This window comes from Tenrec ecaudatus, chromosome X, assembly GCF_050624435.1.
Source record: "Tenrec ecaudatus isolate mTenEca1 chromosome X, mTenEca1.hap1, whole genome shotgun sequence".
Taxonomy (NCBI): Eukaryota; Metazoa; Chordata; class Mammalia; order Afrosoricida; family Tenrecidae; genus Tenrec; species Tenrec ecaudatus.
Window position 1 is genome coordinate 37,481,722 of NC_134548.1, and position 7,812 is coordinate 37,489,533.

Here is a 7,812-nt window from a genome sequence, read left to right on the forward strand (position 1 = left end):
CATCAATTGAGTAAAGCACCCTTATACATTCCTTGCCCTCATCATTCTCAAAATTCGCCTTCCACTTGGGTTCCTTGAATAAGCTCATTTTCCTTTTTTCCCTCCCCATCCCTCCCTGTTCTCCCCTCCCTCATGAACCCTTAATAATTTATAAATTATTATTTTATCTTATCTTACACTACCCGGTATCTCCCTTCACCCACTTTCCTGTTGCCCATCCCCCAGAGAGGAGGTTATATGTAGATCCCCGAGATTGGTTCTCCCTTTCTAAATCCCCTTCCCTCACGGTGTCACCACTCTCACCGTTTGTCCTGAGGGGTTCATCTGTCCTAGATTCCCTGTGTTTCCAGATCCCCAGTGTGCCGCTGTGCATCCTCTGGTCTAACCAGGTTTGCAAGGTAGATTTTGGATCATGGTAATTGGGGGGAGGGGGGGGGAGGAAGCGTTTAAGAACTAGAGGGAGGTTTTGATTTTCATTGTTGCTTCACTGAATCCTGGGTGACTCATCTCCTCCCCACTACCCCTCTGCAAGGGATGTCCAGTTTGTTGTTTTTTGTTTGTTTTTGTTTTTTTTGGTTATTAAATGAGTCTTTATTGTTTTCTTTTGTAGTTCTTAACTTGCTGGGCATTCCACCCCATCACTGTTGATGTCCTCTATGATGTCATGCGGGTGGCGCCCGTCAACATTGCAGCCCACAGACTGGGCAGTCCCCAGGATCTCTTTAATAGTTCCAGACAGTTCTCTGGCCAAAACCGGTGCCGCATTTGGCGCGCAATGCCGACATTCTCATCGAAAGTGACGTTCCCACTATGCTTAATGTTTTTCTGCTTCTTTCTATCCCTGGGCGGTTCCTTGAGGGCTTTGATGATGAGGGCGGAAGCAGAAGGCACGACTTCAATCTGGGCTTGTCTGTTCTGAATGGTCAATTTCACAGTAATCCTTAAGCCCTTCCAGTCACCGGTTGCCTTGGCAATATCATCACCAACCTTCTTTGGAGACAAGCCCAGGGGGGCGATCTTGGGGGCCAGCGCGGACGTGGCACCGACTTCCCCACCGGTGCACCTTAAGTGCACGACTTTGATCTCGTTGGGGTCGAACTTGGGCGGCATGGCGGAGGCGGCTGGTGTCGGATGACCCCAGATGCGGGACGACCCCAGTTTGGAGTTTTAAGGGTTAAAAAAACCAAAAACCCACCAATCCAATCACCCACATCTTATGAAGTTCTTTTTCATTTCCTTCCCACCTTCCTCCTTTTAATGTTTACTGTGAAACAATTGTGTCCTATCCTTGGATGCAATGTCGGACATGTCCTCTGGTGTTTGTAGTCCCTTTTAAATCATAAAAATCTATTTTAAGCATTCACACATTTGTTCTGATCTCATAATCAATTCCAGTCTAGTTGAGTGTTATTACAAATGTCAAAGTTATTCAGAGTTAAACTTTTCTGCCCCTCCGCCTCATCGTTGAATGTTTGTGGCAGAAAAAGGACATGGACAATTTTCTTCCCTTAGTTGTTTGCTAATTATATGGGGTCTAGAGCAATGGTGAAAAGTACAATTGGATTCTGGTGTTGGGACTTTCCGGTGATGGTACACTTATTTTTCCAGTGATACTACTTTCTGCCATGGAGTACAATTTGGGGTTCCTTGATGATGTAGCCCTGGTGGTACAGTGGATCACTCATTAGGCTGCTAACTGCAAAATCAGCAATTCAACATCACCAGCCTCTCCAAGGAAGAAAGATAAGGCATTCTACTGCCATGAAGAATTACCCTCTCAGAAACCCACATGGCACTATATCCTGTCCTATAGAACTCACTAGCAGTCAGAATCGAATTAATGGCCATGAGATTTGTTTTCAGTCTAGTGATTTTGTCCTAGAAGCCCTTCACCTTATATACAACTTAAAACTCTCTCTCTGGACTTTCAGCTGTTTGTCCTTTGACTGTGGTCCCTAAATTTACTTTTGGGTAGAGTAAAATTTAAGTAAATTTGAAACCCTAGAGTGGATTCCTTCTCAAGATCATATTTAGCCCCCAGATAACTGTACATCTACCCCACATCTTTTATTTCTTTCAAACCATTTTATTAGGACCTAATCCAGATATCATACCATTCCATAGTCTAATCAAATCAAGCAGTGTTGTATAATCATTACCAAAATCAGTTTCAAAACATTTTCTACCTTCTTGTTCTCCTTGATATCAGCTCCTCATTACCCTCCCCTTCTCCTGTGCCATACCACCAGTTATTGTTTCTATAATTCATTCAGCCGGGGTTTCATATATCAAAACACATAGAAAACATACGAGAGCTACCAAAACTGACAAAAACAATGGAAATACCAATATGAAAAGAAACTACTGTACAGAAAATATTAAAAACCAGATCAAGCACAACTTGTATCAAAGGGAGATCCGGTGACATGGTTTTAAACATTCAAATCAGATTTACCATTTGAATCTATTGCAGTTGTCTATCTTATATACCCTCTGTCTGATCGCTCGCTTATTGCTAGCTCTCAATCCTATGAATGTATTTTGGGCTTTCACTCTCATCCATAAACTTCTGCACAATTTAAGCCCTGATACTATTCCCTCGCAATTTAAGCTCTGATACTATTCCCTCATTCAAATTTGAATGATAAAATATATAAATCCTTGGATCATGGATATTGGTGTGCTTCTTCCATGTGGGATTAGTTGACCCCTCACTTACATGGCCGTTTGTTTTTAAAACAAGTCTTTAAGACTCCAGAAACCATTCTTTCTTATAGCAAGACATCATCTGACATCTACGCCACACTTTGCATGGCACCCATATCTTCTGTGTTTCCTTTATGATAGTGTAAGAGCGAATTATTCTTAAATCAGTGTTAGGATTAAGTGAAAGCTAAAAATCCATTCATGAATCTATGTTTTCTATTTGCCTCTGATTCACCTTAGAGAGATCTTTGTTATTTTAAGGTAGAAGATCTTATCTATCATCTTCCTGGAGCATAAGGACATTCTGTTTATAATGTCATTGATTTAGCCCATGGTAATAAGTTTAAAACACCATTGAGAAAGGGAGATTGAACAAGTGTAGGCTAACTACAAGTTGTAATACATGGGTTATTGAATTGTTCAGAATAAATCCTTACATGACTGGACACTACACAAACAATGGGAGGTGGTGGTCAGGAATAACTTACAATGATATCCACTGACAATGTCAGACACAGGTTTGACAGAATAATATATATCTGAATACAGCAAGTAGGGCATTGAATTAGTAACTAACTGTTAGACTGCCTACCAACAGTTCAAAACTCTTGATAGAGATGCCTTCTGCTTCTTCACACAAGTGTGAAGATGTCTGCTGCTTCCTCACCCTTAGTTTTGGTATTCAGGTTACAGGTGTGTTTCAGGAAGAGTTTAATTCTCTTAGGGGAGTTCCACATCTCATCCCTCTGATATGACCTTGAAACTTCAGGGTTCAATGTCTCATCTTTGAAATAAATCTGCTCCCAGATAGCCCTCTTTCCCATCAGTGAAGAGCAGTGTCAGCTATAGATCTTTCTTTTACAATTCATAGACATAAGTCAATTGCCTGACCTCTTGTCTCTCAAACTTTTGGAAAAACATCTGAACCTCTCCATATTGATTTTGACGCTCCTCTGACTTGCCTTGATGGGAGGTAAGCACAGCACACTGATATCGTTGCTAAAGTAAATCCTCTCATCATTACACATTCACCAGAGCGGCTAAAATGAAAATGACAGAAATACCAAGTGTTTGAGAAGAAGAGGAGTAACAGGAATTCTCCTTTACTGGTGGTTGGTGCATTAATGTGTATAATCATTTTGGAAAACTACTTGGTATTATATTAGGAAAACAATTACATAATCATTTTACATGACTAAATAATTCCACTTCCTAGGTATATGTTTAACAGACCTATGCACATGTTCTCGAAAAGGATATGTATAGAAGACCTAGTTGTGATAGTGCTATACTGAAAATTGCCTAATTGTCCATTAAAATATAATGGCATAATCATTGCTGTATATTCACACTATGGAATATTTTATAGAATTGAGGACGATAATTCTATAACTGTATGCATCAATATGAATGGGTAGCACAAATTCATCGGGAAAAGTTAAGCCTTTGTACACAACAGTGCATACTCTCTGGCACCATTTATGCAAAGCCTTAAAACAAACTAATGTCTTTGCTCTTCATAGTCAATAATAATGGGATGGTTAGCCAGAAGTGGGCCTTGGGGAGGTGCGTGGCACTGGAATGCTGATAATATTTCTGTTTCCTGATTTAGTGCTAATAAGATGATTGAAGTAAGCACATTAAAAATTTATTGAATTGCTCGCTTCCAATATGTGCATTTCTTTTTTTGGATATTACACTTTAATAAAAAAATTACAAAGTAATACACAACAAAAACAAACTGACACAAATGAAATTAGCTATCTTGGCTATTTCATCTCATTTTTTCATTTGAGCTGGAAGAGGGAGATCCGTTTATTCTGGAAGACCCAGCCTTGGATCACCCTTTTTGTACATCTTGCATAGATGAACCAGCCCCTCTGTTTAGATCCTGTGGTTACCTGGCAACTATTGTTCTCTTGTCAATCTGTGTGACCTTTATTTGAGCCTACGGGAGGAATTTCATTTAAAATCTACTGCATAAATGATGCCCTTTGTACAAAGATATCACACGCTTGGAGAAGCAACTGAGGACTCTGCCTCATTGACAGGTACTAGAGATCAGATAGTACCAAAACCATAAAAAGAATAAGTTACTGAATGGACTGTGAAATGACAAGCATTTGTGCATTAGCCTTGAAGGTCATAATTGTAGGCTCACTCTGCGGAGCTTTTTTTGAAATACCTTCATTAATTCACAGAAGTCCTGGTGGTGGTCAAGTGGTTGCATATTGGGCTTCTATTCACAAGGTCATCAGTTCAAAGTCAGAAACCAGCTCCTAGGGAGAAAGACGAGGCTTTCTACTCCCTTAAAGAGTTGTAGTCTCAGAAACTCACAAGGGCAGTTCTACCCTGTCCTATGGCAGTGAGTTTGTTTTTTGTTTTGTTACTCCATATGGGATGCAATTACCACATTGGCAGTGGAGCAGAATTGGGAGGGCTTTGTGAAAACTAGGTCAAAAGGTAGAAGAGGTTGGACCCACATTAGTCTTTGTCAATTCTTCTACCATAGTGCAAGCAGTCTCTGAAATTAGCAAATATTTAGGATTTTTCGAGTCAGAATGTTCTTTCTCAAATCCATATTTACCTTGCACCACAAGAAGCTGCAGCTATCTAAAAAGCCTGATTTTGAACATTCTCTCAGAGACACCTGCAGGAAGATTTGTATGTTTCAAGATATAAATGGAAAAATTATTTTCTTTTCGACACTGTCACCAAAATTATGTGGAGTTCTTAAGTATACCACCCCACCCATCAACATTAGATAATATAATTTGTTTAAATACATGCATACATTATTTACTACATGCATAACCTGTAAAACTTCCACAGATACGAAATGGCACTTCAACATTTTTAATTTAAGGGGGAAGAAAACATATTGGCTATCATATTCTCATCTACATTTGAGGAAGAATATTTCTAGTACAAAATGCCTATTTTATTGAGTTGCTGTTGTTCTGACAAGATATAAAACAGAGCTTCTGATCAATCTCTAGCAAAATAACCTCTATAAAGGAATATAAGGACAATGGCATTAGGTTCCTCAATTAGTTTAAAAATTGACAATTAAATTAATTCCAGAATATTCTCATAGATAGTAGATGCTATCTGAAATTTTATTCACTCTTTCACTCAGTGCACTGTCTAATGTTAGATAGTGCCAGGATAAATTATTACCAATTATTTTTATCTCTTTCAATAGCTGTAATATGTAGAAATTTCTTTATCATTTTATATGTGGTTTATTGAGCACATGTTGTGATTCCAGAACAGATTAGCTTTTTAAGAATAACTATATTAAATGATCATTATCATGATGCATAAGGCCATTTATTTTTTAAAAATTATTTTATTAGAGGCTCATACAACCCTTATCACAATTCATACATATATCAATTGTGTAAAGCACATTTGTACATTCATTACCCTCATCATTCTCAAAACATTTGCACATAAGATTATTTCTAAATGACAAATTTTCTCAAGATAATCTAAGAAAAATGGTGGGGCAGTTAGGATTTTCTCCTTTATTATATTTTGAAGCATGTTTTGTAAACCTTTTTTTGAATTTTACAATACAATTTCAATATGCTTCATACACAACAAGAAGTTTAATTATATATTTAAGATTTATTCTACTTTATGTTAATGGCCTTTATTACATTTTGAGACTCTATCAAGTACTACTTATTTAAAAGCTTTATTGTTGTTGCAAGGTGCCTTCAAGTAGATTCTTACTTCATGTGACAGAGGAGAACTGACCCATAGGGTCTTCTAGGCTTTGAATCGCCCACATTTTAGTTACAAGGTGAGAGCTTAAAGGTTGCACTACCAGGGTTCCCATGAACAGCTATAATGAGGGATATTTACAGATGATAAAATTCACCAATTTGAAGTGTATAATGGAATAATGTTTATCTAATTTAGTGAACTGTACCACCATCTTCAAAATCCAATTTTAAAACATTTTCACCCGATTGTCCATTTACAATCACTCCCCAATTCCACTCTCAGTGCTAGTTAAGGCTTTATGTATTTGAAGATTTACCTTTATATATTATATATATGTAGTGTTAGGCCAGAATAACTAGAGAAATAATTCCAGAAATCCTCATACATGTATAAGAAAGACCTTTATATCAAGAAGCAACCATATGTAAGTATATCAAGCAAACATACTATCCCAGTCGGGATGAAGTCCATAAGTCCAATACTAGTCCATAAGTCCTTCTTCAGACTCATGCAGCCACATGCAATGATGCAGAATGTCAGAATAATGCAGCTCAGTAGATGAAAGACTATATGGATCCAATGTAGGTGGTAACACCACATGGCTGTAGTAGAAATCAGGGTCAGCCAGCAGGAAGGTAAAGACAGACAGAGAAAGAGAGAGAGAGGGGAGTTTTCCAGGGCCCTCCTTATGAGAAGGTCATAGCCACAAGGAGGCCCCATCAGGCTGTGACCTGTTTGGCAGGTTAAATACCATCCCTACATTTTTATATATCTTTAAGTCGACATGAAACTATGTGACTACCACATATACAAAGGGGTACCCCCTGCAACCAAAAAAGCCCCAACAACAACAAAACAGGGAAAAACTCTGCTGGGTGGAGTTTTCTTTTCTTTTTTTAAATAGTTTTGTTAGGGGCTCATAAAACTCTTATCATAATCCACACATGCATCAATTGTGTAAAGCACATTTGTACATTCATTGCCCTCATCATTCTCAAAACATTCGCTCTCCATTTAGGCCCCTGGCATCAGGTACTCATCTTTTCCCTCCCTCCACACTCCCCCTCTCTCATAAACCCTTGATAATTTGTAAATTATTACTTTTGTCATATCTTGCCCTGCCCGATGTCTCCCTTCACCCACTTATGTGTGTCTGTCCCCCAGGGAGGAGGTCACATGTAGATGCTTGTAATCGGTTAGTATGCATTTTTCCTGCTAGGTAAGCATCAAGCAACTTGCTCTGAGATAGTTCACCCAGTGGCATCGCCTGGGAAGGTTCTCTCTGGTCACAGTGAATGTTTTCATAAAAGCAGTTTCGCTCAAACCTCTTTTTTGGGATAGCCAATTTAAGAGAATGTGGTGTGTCGTGTG

At 38.6% G+C, this 7,812-nt stretch overlaps 1 pseudogene; it reads right to left on the reverse strand.

Moving 5' to 3' along the window:
• Positions 1-591: 591 nt before the first annotated feature.
• LOC142433946 (large ribosomal subunit protein uL11-like) lies at positions 592-1,149 on the reverse strand (annotated as a pseudogene).
• Between the last annotated feature and the right edge of the window lie 6,663 nt (positions 1,150-7,812).